The sequence below is a fragment of the Maniola jurtina genome, chromosome 24 (genome assembly GCF_905333055.1).
Source record: "Maniola jurtina chromosome 24, ilManJurt1.1, whole genome shotgun sequence".
In the NCBI taxonomy this organism is placed as follows: domain Eukaryota; kingdom Metazoa; phylum Arthropoda; class Insecta; order Lepidoptera; family Nymphalidae; genus Maniola; species Maniola jurtina.
Window position 1 is genome coordinate 1,922,725 of NC_060052.1, and position 11,796 is coordinate 1,934,520.

The following is an 11,796-nucleotide window of genomic DNA, read 5'->3' on the forward strand; positions in this document are numbered from 1 at the left end:
CTCTCTCCGTCACTCGTTTCATACAATCGTAGTTCCAATTTCATTTGAATATTAAGCAACCAAAGTCCATGAAATTTTGCAGACATATTCTAGAAACTAATATCTATGTCTGTGGTTTTCCAGATTTCTGTTAAAATATTCGATTTCAAAGCTACGCGGTCTTAAAAATTTTCATACAAATCTTTGAGCCCCTGTAATTTTAAAACTACATATTTTTAGAAAAATCTAAAACACCACAGACACAGATATTAGTTGCTAGAATTTGTCTGCAAAATTTCATGGACTTTGGTTGCTTAATATTCAAATGAAATTGGAACTACGATTGTATGAAACGAGTGACGGAGAGAGTCCTGTTAATGTGACTATTTAAATGCATTGGCAGTTTCAGCGTAGCATCAACAGTTGGCCGTACACACGTGCCGTACAGTTTAAATGTGGTTTAAATCTGCCGTTAAAGCTTGTTTAAACTTACCATTACCGACTACGCCAGAGTTATGAATTTTGCGCTTTTGTTACTTTATAGCTGACTAGAGGATGCCCGCGACTTCGTCCGCGTGGATTTAGGTTTTAAACGCGTGGGAACTGGTTGATTTTCCGGGATAAAATGCCTATGTCAATTACAGGGACGCAAGCTACCTCGGTGCCGAATTTCATACAAATCGGTTAAACGGATGGGTTTTTAGGAATCCCGTGGGAACTCTTTGATTTTCGGGATAAAAATTAGCCTATGTCCGTCCCCGGGATATAAGCTAACCCTGTACCAAATTTCATCAGAATCGGTTAAACTGTTGGGCCATGAAAAGGTAGCAGACAGACAGACAGACACACTTTCGCATTTATACGAGTAATATTAAGTACTAGAGGATGCCCGCAACTTCGTCCGCGTGGTTTTAGGTTTTTAAAGATCCCATGGGAACTATTTGATTTTCCGGAATAAAATGCCTATGTCAATTACAGGGGCGCAAGCTACCTCGGTACCAAACATACAAATCGATTAAGCGGATGGGTTTTTAGGAAACCCGTGGGAACTCTTTGATTTTCCGGGATAAAAAGAAGCCTATGTCCGTCCCCGGGATATAAGCTAACCCTGTACCTTTCATCAGAATCGGTTAAACTGTTGGGTCGTGAAAAGGTAGCAGACAGACAGACAGACACACTTTCGCATTTATACGAGTAATATTAAGTAAGGATATGGATGTGTACTATGACAATATTGTTGGTATCTATGGGGAAAACTGTCGATACACCCCACGGCGAGTTTCACGCTGAAAATCAGGTCACAGCCGAGCCTTCCGGTTGACAGGGCACGCGAGCAAATGGGTTGCTAAGAGCATTGTTGGCGTACTGTAGTTTTAGAGGTATAAAAATCGGTCAAGCGTGAGTCCGATTCGCAGACGAAGGCTTCCGTACCTTCGTTCAAGATTATGTACTATTTTTTAATTGACATGATCCCATTTTTAGTGTTCCGTCACTATCACTTTGTTGTCTGTCTGTCTGTCTGTCCGTCTATCCGTCTGTCGTGTTTATCAAGAAAACCTAAGAGCACAAGTAAAGGACAAATATTTCATCACAAAAAAAATTAAAATGTGTTCATGAACACATAATTAGTATTTTCAATTTTCAAAGTTAGATAATTACACTAAGTGGAATTTATTCATGAACACATAATTAATTTTCAATTTTCAAAGTCAGATAACTACACTAAGTGGGGTATCATAATGGCCGGCAACGCATCGGCAGTTCCTCTGGTGCTGCTTGTTCATGGGCGGCAATCACTTCACATCGGGTGACCCGCCTGCTCGCTATTTTTTATTTAAAAAAAAATTATTTTAAAAAAATTACTGAATTGAAAATCAGACTATAAATAAAAACTTTCCAACACGGGAGCGATAATATGATAATGCGTAACTACCAGAACTTTGGCAACATTCCTGTAAGCGAGCTTAACGAAGTAATTTGGGCGGCGCCTGCTAATAAGCGCTCGTTTTCACCTTCGCTAGTAGAGTTGTCGGCACGGTACCTCAGTATGAGATTTTACTTTTCACCAAAATTGATAGTATTCAAGAGTCGAAACAAAACAACGTCAAAGTAAAATGGACCTAAAAATCATTGGTTACAAAGTTACAAATTCAGTACCATTGATTTTAATTTCACAACGTTTCCGCTTAGAGCGCTGGCTGTAAATATATGCACAAACTTGAGCATTAAAGCAAGGCGATTAAGGGTCATTTTACTTTAAGGTGGACGTGACGCGACGGGTCTGCCCGTGAAATTCAAATTTTATTTGGTTTTTCGCAATTTGTAAACTAATATACGTACGACAGAGTAGGCTTATGGCATTCTAATTGTGTCAATGGCAGTATCATCACCACGTGTTTATATAAAAAAATTGACTTGAAAGGATCCAGCTTAAGAAATTAGCTCTAGTATTGACTAATTTGTGAGTTATAGTCGATACTAGAGCTAATTTCTTTCGCTAACGCTACAGTGTTTCATTCTCAAATACTATCAACGTTGGTGAGAAGTAAAATCTCGTACTGAGGGTACGGGAGGCCGACTAACTTTGTAATGGGAGTCGAGAGGAACACAACTTCTTAACTCCGAAGTATGTTAGCGGGAGTATATTTTAATCTTGTATCTTGAGAACTTCATAAACAAGATATACTCCAAAAATTTAAACGACTAAAAACAAGTGTTAATTAAAAATTTATAACACCCCCGACAAGTGAAGGTTACAGTAACTAGAAAAGAGCTGATAACTTTCAAAAATGATCAAGCCATCACTGGCCGACTACTGAGTATGAATCACCTATTCACCTCTGAAGATGAGAGAGGTTTATACTTTATACACCCTTTGAGAACTAATTATGAAATTAATATTATAAATGTGAAAGTGTGGATGTTTGGATGTCTGATACTCAATCACGCAAAAACAACTAAACGGATTTGGATGAAATTTGGAATGGAGATTGATTTTACCCTGGATTAACTTTCTTTCGGTAGGAACGGTATTCCGAACCAGTGGTAGATTATTTTGACGATTCAAAAGCACTTGTAAAAGTTTAATTGAATAAAAATAATTTGAATTTGAATTTGAATATAACATATAAGCTACTTTTTATTCCGGAAAATCAAAGAGTTCCCGGGGGGTTTTGAAAGATGTAAATCCACGCGGACAAAGTCGCGGGCGTCAGCTAGCTGATGCATATTAATATGAAATAGATAGATTTATTCCTAAGAAATAAGAAAAGAACAATGACCTGCTTACATGCCAATTTGAATACAAAGGCGAAATGCACCCCTCTTGTTAACCCGTAGATATGCCATAAGATACCGTACCTACCCCTTATTACAGAGGTTCTACGCTCGTATTGAGGCAAATTAGGGGTGATTTGTCAGAAGTTTGCCTCCCTGGCAAAGTGGTAAGCGATGTGGTCTTATTAGTGGGAGATCCCGGGTTCGATTCGCGGCAGGAGTTTGAAATTTCATAAAACTAATTGGAAACTGATTGGAAAATCCTATTACAATGTAAAGGATTATTTAAATAATACGAAAGCTTGGGAAGATTGGGGGATTTACCTATATCGAGTATTAAGTGTTTATATTAAATTTAATTTATTAATATTAAGTAATAACTAAGCGTGCCTTAAAAACCATAGTCATGTTGTGCGACCATATAGGATTGCAATAAGATCAAAATGTAGCAATTTAAGAATTAGGTTAAAATCATTATTGTAATCTGTTTTGGTTGTCAATAAATAATAAATAAATAAATGAGTTGCCAGCTAGTATCAACTAGTAGTACCAGTAGTTATCAGCTTTGATAGTTCTAATAAGTTTATGTGATTTTCTAAAGTGGTGATACTAAAAAAAAGAATACCCGGCTGAATTTGTTGTGGGCTCTTCTCAAGATGCAAGATGCAACATTACTCCATTTCAGGCAACTAATTAGTTAGTTTCCCATTTTTTAAGTAAATAATTTCAGATTTCATGGTTTTCCTTTCATTTAATTTATCAAGTTTCTTAGAGAGATTTGATCCTTATAATTGATCCTAACGATCTATGCAATAAAAGTACACGTTGTGATTTTTACGGATTTTAGTCGGTTCGATTACCAGGTGTGGCAAGCGAGTTTTCGAAAATCGTTGAATGCAGTTTTCTTTCTATTCAAAAATTGAGGAATGTTTTCTTCAAGTGAAATTTTCTATCTACAGTATTAAGAGTACTTTCCCTTCAGGTGGCATTACAAAATTCCACCCTGTATAATACAGCCAACTTTCCAAGACCTAATTCCGGACTGCTACTGAAAAATTTCTGACAGAAATACCCATTGATTTTGGAGCACTGAAATACTTGATCCTTAACTTCTCTTGACCCAATCCGAGACTCGAACCCAGGACCATACGATTCATAGTCGAACAACCAAGCCACCGAGGCAGTTCTTAATATAAGTCAAGACGTAACCACTAATTTAAGACGAAGTATCATCAATGCGTACTTGCGTCCATTGGAAATGCTGTCGTCGTTCAAACGGTGCTTCAGACGGAGTGAAGGATCCTACAGCTCCTCGGTGATTGCGTCAGCACTGAGTAGAATTGATGTAGGCACGCATACCTTACCTACCCACCTACCTGTCTGATGGGCCGGCCATCCATCATGACCGGAGAGAGATCAGTACTAATAACGTCACGTTTAACCGATTTAAGCCCCCGACCCAAAAAAGGGGTGTTATAAGTTTGACGTGTATATCTGTGTATTTGTCTGTGGCATCGTAGCTCCTAAACTAATGAACCGATTTTAATTTAATTTTTTTTTTTAAAAGGTGGCTTGATTGAGAGTGTCCTTAGCTATAATTCAAGAAATTCGGTTCAGCCGTTTAAAAGTTATTAGCTCTCTTCTAGTTACTGTAACCTTCACTTGTCGGAGGTGTTATGAATTTTTAATTTACACTTGTTTGACGAAATTTGGTAAAGAGATAGCTTGCATTCCAGGGAAGGATATAGGCTACTTTTTTGTTTCGGAAAATCAAAGACTTTCCACGGGATTTCTAAATTCTACCCATATCGCACTTCACACTTATATTATAAAAGCGAAAGTTTGTATGTATGTACTTGTGTATGTTGTCTCTATGTTTGTTAATCTTTCACGCAAAAACTGCTGAACGGATTTGGATGAAATTTGGAATGGAGAAAGATTGTACCTGGATTAACACATGAGCTATTATTTATTGCCTTTGGACTTTGGTTGCTTAATATTCAAATGAAATTGGAACTACGATTGTATGGAGTAAGTGACGGAGAGAGCCCTGTTAAAGAAAATCGACGCAAACGAACTCGCGAGCATCAGTTAGTTTAGAAATAAATCTATGTATCTCTTGTTTTATTGTCAATATAACATTAACACGGAATAGGTATACCTACATCACTGGCGCCAGTCGTAACCGGAGTAGCTAAGAGGTTGTAGAGTTATCCGAGCTGCCTCGAGGGCTCTCAAGACGTAGCAAATCCCTGGAGACGTCGTCGGTTCTGTCAAGTACTAAACATTTTGAATTAACTATCTGCTGAGTTAAGTTTTCTTCCTTTTTGTTGTTGTTTATGTTTCTTTACAAGATTTATTTCTTACAATATACTCGTAAATCACACTATTACACTTGTATTATACAGGAAAGTTTGTATAAGTGTGTGTGTGTGCGCGTGGTGTGTGTGTGTGTGTGTGAGAGAGAGAGAGAGAGGGAGGAAACTGTCATATCCCTTCTAAGTTAGTCCGCTTCCACCTTAGACTGCATGATCACTTACCACCAGGTCGTGATCACACTCGAGGGCTAACTTTTAATGGAATAGATCCTTCAACACATGAAAGATAAGTATTTCAATAGAGACTCGATTATCCGGACCGAATTAACTAAATTAAAGATGATTAAGATTGCAATATTTTAATTAAAGAAAATATGTATGTAAATAGATACATGATAATATGTACGAAAGAAAATGTTCCTTTATTATTTTAATAAACATTGATTTTTGTCTATAATTTCGTTTATGTACCTCATTATGTGTTAATTCAAATTCAAATTCAAATTCAAAATATTTTTATTCAATTAGACTTTTACAAGTTCTTTTGAATAATATGTACATATACAAAAATCTCTTTTCTTCATAAATTCAGTTATCCGGATTCTCGATTATCCGAATGCCTGAGGACAACAATTTTTGATTAATTAATTATTAATAATAATAATTAATCGAGTCTCTACTTGTAATTGTTAACTTGGATGACGTTACCCTTACCTTTGAGTTACACAATCAAATAAGGTGAGCTGTACAATTTAACTTCAACTTGAAAGACGAGTTTGTTTGCTGTAAAACTTTCACTAAGTTACAAAGTTCTAATGAGACCGCAGTCTACCGCAAATGATTTTGGGTAAAAAGCCCAAACCTCAGAAAACTTTAATCTGATTGAGTCAACTCAGTCAAAGTTACTCAAAGATAACTAAAGTTAGTATTTTAGGAGCGACCCGAAATATACTTAGAACTTTAATTATAACTAGCTGATGCCCGCAGCTTCGCCCGCGTGGATTGGTCAGATCCCTTGCAGCATCAGGATTGAGGAGTTGGACTCCAAATTTTTTATGAAACAATGTCGCAAAGTTCCTCTGTCGATTAAAAAAGAAATGACGCAAATCGGTTCAGAAATCTCGGAGATTTCGGTGTACATAGGTAGAAAAACACAACTCCCTTTTTAAAAGTCGGTTAAAAAAGTAGCCTATTTTACGCCCTGGTCAATCCTCTACTTGCCTGTGAAAGTCCCGTCAAAATCGGTTCAGCCGTTCCAAAGATTAGCCTTTTCAAACAGACAGACAGACAGACAGACAGACAGACAGACAGACAAAAATTTTAAAAACGTGTGATTCAGTTATGGTATCGTTCAAATAACCATATGAGCTTAATATGAGGTAGTTATTTCGAAATTACAGACAGACACTCCAATTTTATTTATTAGTATAGATAGACAAAAGTTACTAAATTAAGAACTTAACTCTTACATCCAATCCCACTTAGACCTTCATAAAGTTTGACTAGGTACCTAATTGCTAATTGATGACATCAAACTTTTACTTTTTAACCCCCGACCCAAAAAGAGGGGTGTTGTAAGTTTGACGTGTGTATCTGTGTATCTGTCTGTGGCATCGTAGCGCCTAAACGAATGAACCGATTTTAATTTCCTTTTTTTGTTTGAAAGGTGGCTTGATCGAGAGTGTTCTTAGCTAAATATAATCCAAAAAAATTGGTTCAGCCGTTTAAGAGTTATCAGCTCTTTTCTAGTTTTCTTGTAGAAAAGAAGGTTAGATAACCATTAGGTTCTTAATATTATGTCAATTGACAAATGTCAAGCTGTCGAGATGGACGTTGCGTTGCCTACATACATAATTATTTATTTGAAAATGATGTTTTGGAAAACTCAGACACTTAGATCGTAGGCGCGGAATAGTCCAAGAAAATCAGTTCAGCCGTTTGAAAGTTATCAGGTCTTTTCGGTCTTTTCTAGTTACTGTAACCTTCACTTGTCGGGGGTGTTATAAATTTTTAATTTACACTTGTTTAGTCAACTGATTTGATTTAAAAACATTATTATTGAGGGAGTGAGATCTCCGAATCTACTTAGATGAATTTGTATTTTATCCGTCTGTCTGTCTGTCCATCCGTCTGTCTATATCTTTTAGTGATAAAAATTAGATTAAAAATTTAAAAAAACCCCCGACACAAAAACCTCTAAAAAGTAAATAATAATAGGTAAGTATATATGGGCCAGGGGACCGCTAAAGGTAACATAAACTATGAAAGTCATCTGATGTAACAAGTGTAAATTAAAAATTTATAACACCCCCGACGATCCACGGTATCTGAGTTTTCCAAAACATCATTTTCAAATAAATAATTATGTATTTAGGCAACGTCCATCTTGACAGCTTGACATTTGTCTATTGACATAATATTATGAACCTAACGGTTATCTAACCTTCTTTACTACAAGAAAACTAGAAAAGAGCTGATAACTCTTAAACGGCTGAACCAATTTTTTTAGATTATAGCTAAGAACACTCTCGATCAAGCCACCTTTCAAACAAAAAAAACTAAATTAAAATCGGTTCATTCGTTTAGGCGCTACGATGCCACAGACAGATACACAGATACACAGATACACAGATACACAGATACACAGATACACAGACACACAGATACACAGACACACAGATACACAGATACACACGTCAAACTTATAACACCCCTCTTTTTGGGTCGGGGGTTAAAAAGAATAATTTTAGAACCAAAACCTTACCTAACACAAACACAAACCTAACCTAACACAAACCCAAACCTAACCTAACACAAACCTGACCAAAACCTAACCTTACACAATCCAAACCTAACCTAACACAAACCTAACCAAAACCTAACCTTACACAAACCCAAACCTAACATAACACAAACCTAACCTAACACAAACCCAAACCTAACCTAACACAAACCTAACCAAAACCTAACCTTACACAAACCCAAACCTAACATGACACAAACCTAACCTAACACAAACCCAAACCTAACCTAACACAAACCTAACCTAACACAAACCCAAACCTAACCTAACACAAACCTAACCTAACACATACCCAAACCTAACCTAACACAAATCTAACCTAACACAAACCCAAACCTAACCTAACACAAACCTAACCTAACACAAACCCAAACCTAACCTAACACAAACCCAAACCTAACCTAATACAAACCTGACCAAAACCTAACCTTACACAAACCCAAACCTAACCTAACACAAACCCAAACCTAACCTAACACAAACCTAACCTAACACAAACCCAAACCTAACCTAACACAAACCCAAACCTAACCTAACACAAACCCAAACCTAACCTAACACAAACCTGACCAAAACCTAACCTTACACAAACCCAAACCTAACCTAACACAAACCCAAACCTAACCTAACACAAACCTAACCTGACACAAACCCAAACCTAACCTAACACAAACCCAAACCTAACCTAACACAAACCTGACCAAAACCTAACCTTACACAAACCCAAACCTAACCTAACACAAACCCAAACCTAACCTAACACAAACCTAACCTAACACAAACCCAAACCTAACCTAACACAAAACCCAAACCTAACCTAACACAAAACTGACCAAAACCTAACCTAACACTCTTTCTGTCACTTTGTCTGTCTGTCCGTCCGCTCGTCCGCATAACTATTACCTATGATTTAGCTGTCTGACAATCCGCACTTGGCTAACGTAACTATGTTCACACCCATTTCATTGTGAGAGGAGAGCCGTGCTCAATAGTGAACTGGTACGGTGATGAGTTGATCATGGTATAAATTAATTCTACTACTTCTAGAGCCAAAAATTTTAACAAATTTTTTTATTAAATCAATTAATTTTATTTAAAAAAAATGTTAATTTTTTAATCTGAAAAGCTTTATTTAAAAAGACGTTCATATAAGGAAATGGATGACAAATTGTTTTTTGCATTACTTAGGCTAACGTTTTTATGTTTGTGTGTTTTTAAGCAGAGCAAAACTATTTTTAACCCCCGACCCAAAAAGAGGGGTGTTATAAGTTTGACGTATACATATATCTGTGTATCTGTCTGTGGCATTGTAGCTCCTAAACTAATAAACCGATTTTCATTTAGTTATTTATGTTTGAAAGGTGGTTTGATCGAAAGTATTCTTAGCTATAATCCAAGAAAATCGCTTCAGCCGTTTGAAAGTTATCAGCTCTTTTCTAGTTACTGTAACCTTCACTAAACTTGTCGGGGGTGTTATAAATTTTTAATTTACATTTGTTTTTAACTTCTAAAATCGTTGATTTGGTTTCGACGGCCATTAAAATGAGTTTTTAGACCTGTTTCGTCCCGGAGTCTATTTCAAAAAGGCTTGAGATTCTTAAAAATTCAGATATCTAATGCCAAAGGTTTACTTATATTAAACAAAACAACAATATTTTGTTTGTTTCGAGGAACCATAGGCACCCGTTCAGCTTAAATTTCCCATTCAAAGGCAAACTAAAACGAGGACCATCATGAAACAGTCCGTTACTTCAGTTAAGTACAGCGTCATGAACCCAGTGAGCAATTAAGTTAGTATCTCTCTCTGTCTCTCTCTCTCGTATTCTTCATTGCTGAGGGTCATGACCCCTATCCATTAATCACATAATGATAGGAGGAGGAGACGAGGAGTTGAAAGGACGCTAGGAGTTCTCTTGGGTTGCAGTTAATGCAGGTTTCCAGATCCTTCCGACACAATTCAACTAAGGGAACCCCATTTCAATGTTCAGTTTTAACGAGACGATTGGAGCTAAAAACTTGAGATTCTGCATGTAGTTACACTCTTTCAGACCCTACGTTACAGTACCCGGCAATGATACTTATCGAGCTTTAGAAATACAATCGGTAGCTTTGAATTCGTAGTGCGTCGTCTCTGTCACTCATACCAATGTGAAGTTTCGTCTCTGATTTGTCACTATTACACAACATACATTGTGCTTTAAAAAGAGATAATCCACAAGTTGTCAGCCCCAACGACAGAGATGAAGGGCAGAAACTGCCAGTTATGTCTGTCTAAATCACGAAATCTTTACTGCTGGATACTGTACTACGATTTTGCATACGTTTATTTTTATTTTCTTTATTTAATCGTAATCAACAGCGTTCACAATAGGTTAACCTAGGTTTTACATAAGGTTTTTTTCTCTACAAAGTAGACCTATTGTTCTACGTTACTTACAGCAGGCCAAGTATTATGCCAAGTAATTATTTAGTTTAGACATGGTTAAAATTTAACAGGTAATGTTTGTACAAATAAAATAAAAAGTTGTCCTTTGTCCTGATGTGTCCTTCGGGTCGAATACGTCTACGGTAACGGAAAAACCTGTGAGCCTATCGTTTTCGGACGTCGTTGTTTATCTTTAATTTATTTTGGCTTTGCTAATAACGAGTGGCCTTTAGTTATTTGTCTTTGTATTTATCATTTGTTTTTAATTAACTTCCCTAACACTTCTAGGTCTAAAGAGAAGTTTCCCTAGCGTGCTTTCCATACAAATGTAGTTTGGTGCTCATTTGAATAATAACCAATCGAACTCAATAAAATTGTGTGGATACGTTCTAGAAACAAAATATCTGGGTCTGTGATTTGCCAGATTTCCGTAAAAATGTGTAGTTTTAACGTAACACACGGTCAACTAGGGCTTGTAATTCGGACTACATTTCATACTTATATTTCATCTCTGGAGTTGGGTTTCGGTACTTATCTTTTCAACTCCCGAGTTCCAGAGCTTCGCAGTTTCAAAATTTCCTGAAAAAATATGTACATAAATATGTATTAACTTCTAGTTTCAATTATTACTAACAATTGTGGACAATTGTGGATGAATAGATAAAACAGGCAATAACAATGAAATACAATTTAGATAAAAAATAAGAAAGAATTTACGGAAATCACTTATTATGCTGTTTTAATAATGCTGTTGGCAGGTTTTTTAATCTGAAAATTCAAACTCCAGCTATGTTTTGCTACAACTCCGGTTTTACAAATGATCCTGTAATCTTTCAAAACTCCGGAGTCACACCAAAATCGGAGTTCCGGAGCTCAAGCCCTAGTGAGAACTAGGTTTAAAACATCTGTGTTTCAATAAGACACCAGGTTATGTCTCCAAAACTATTTTGTACCTATATACAGAAGATAAATCAAACAAACTTAAAAGTATTGTA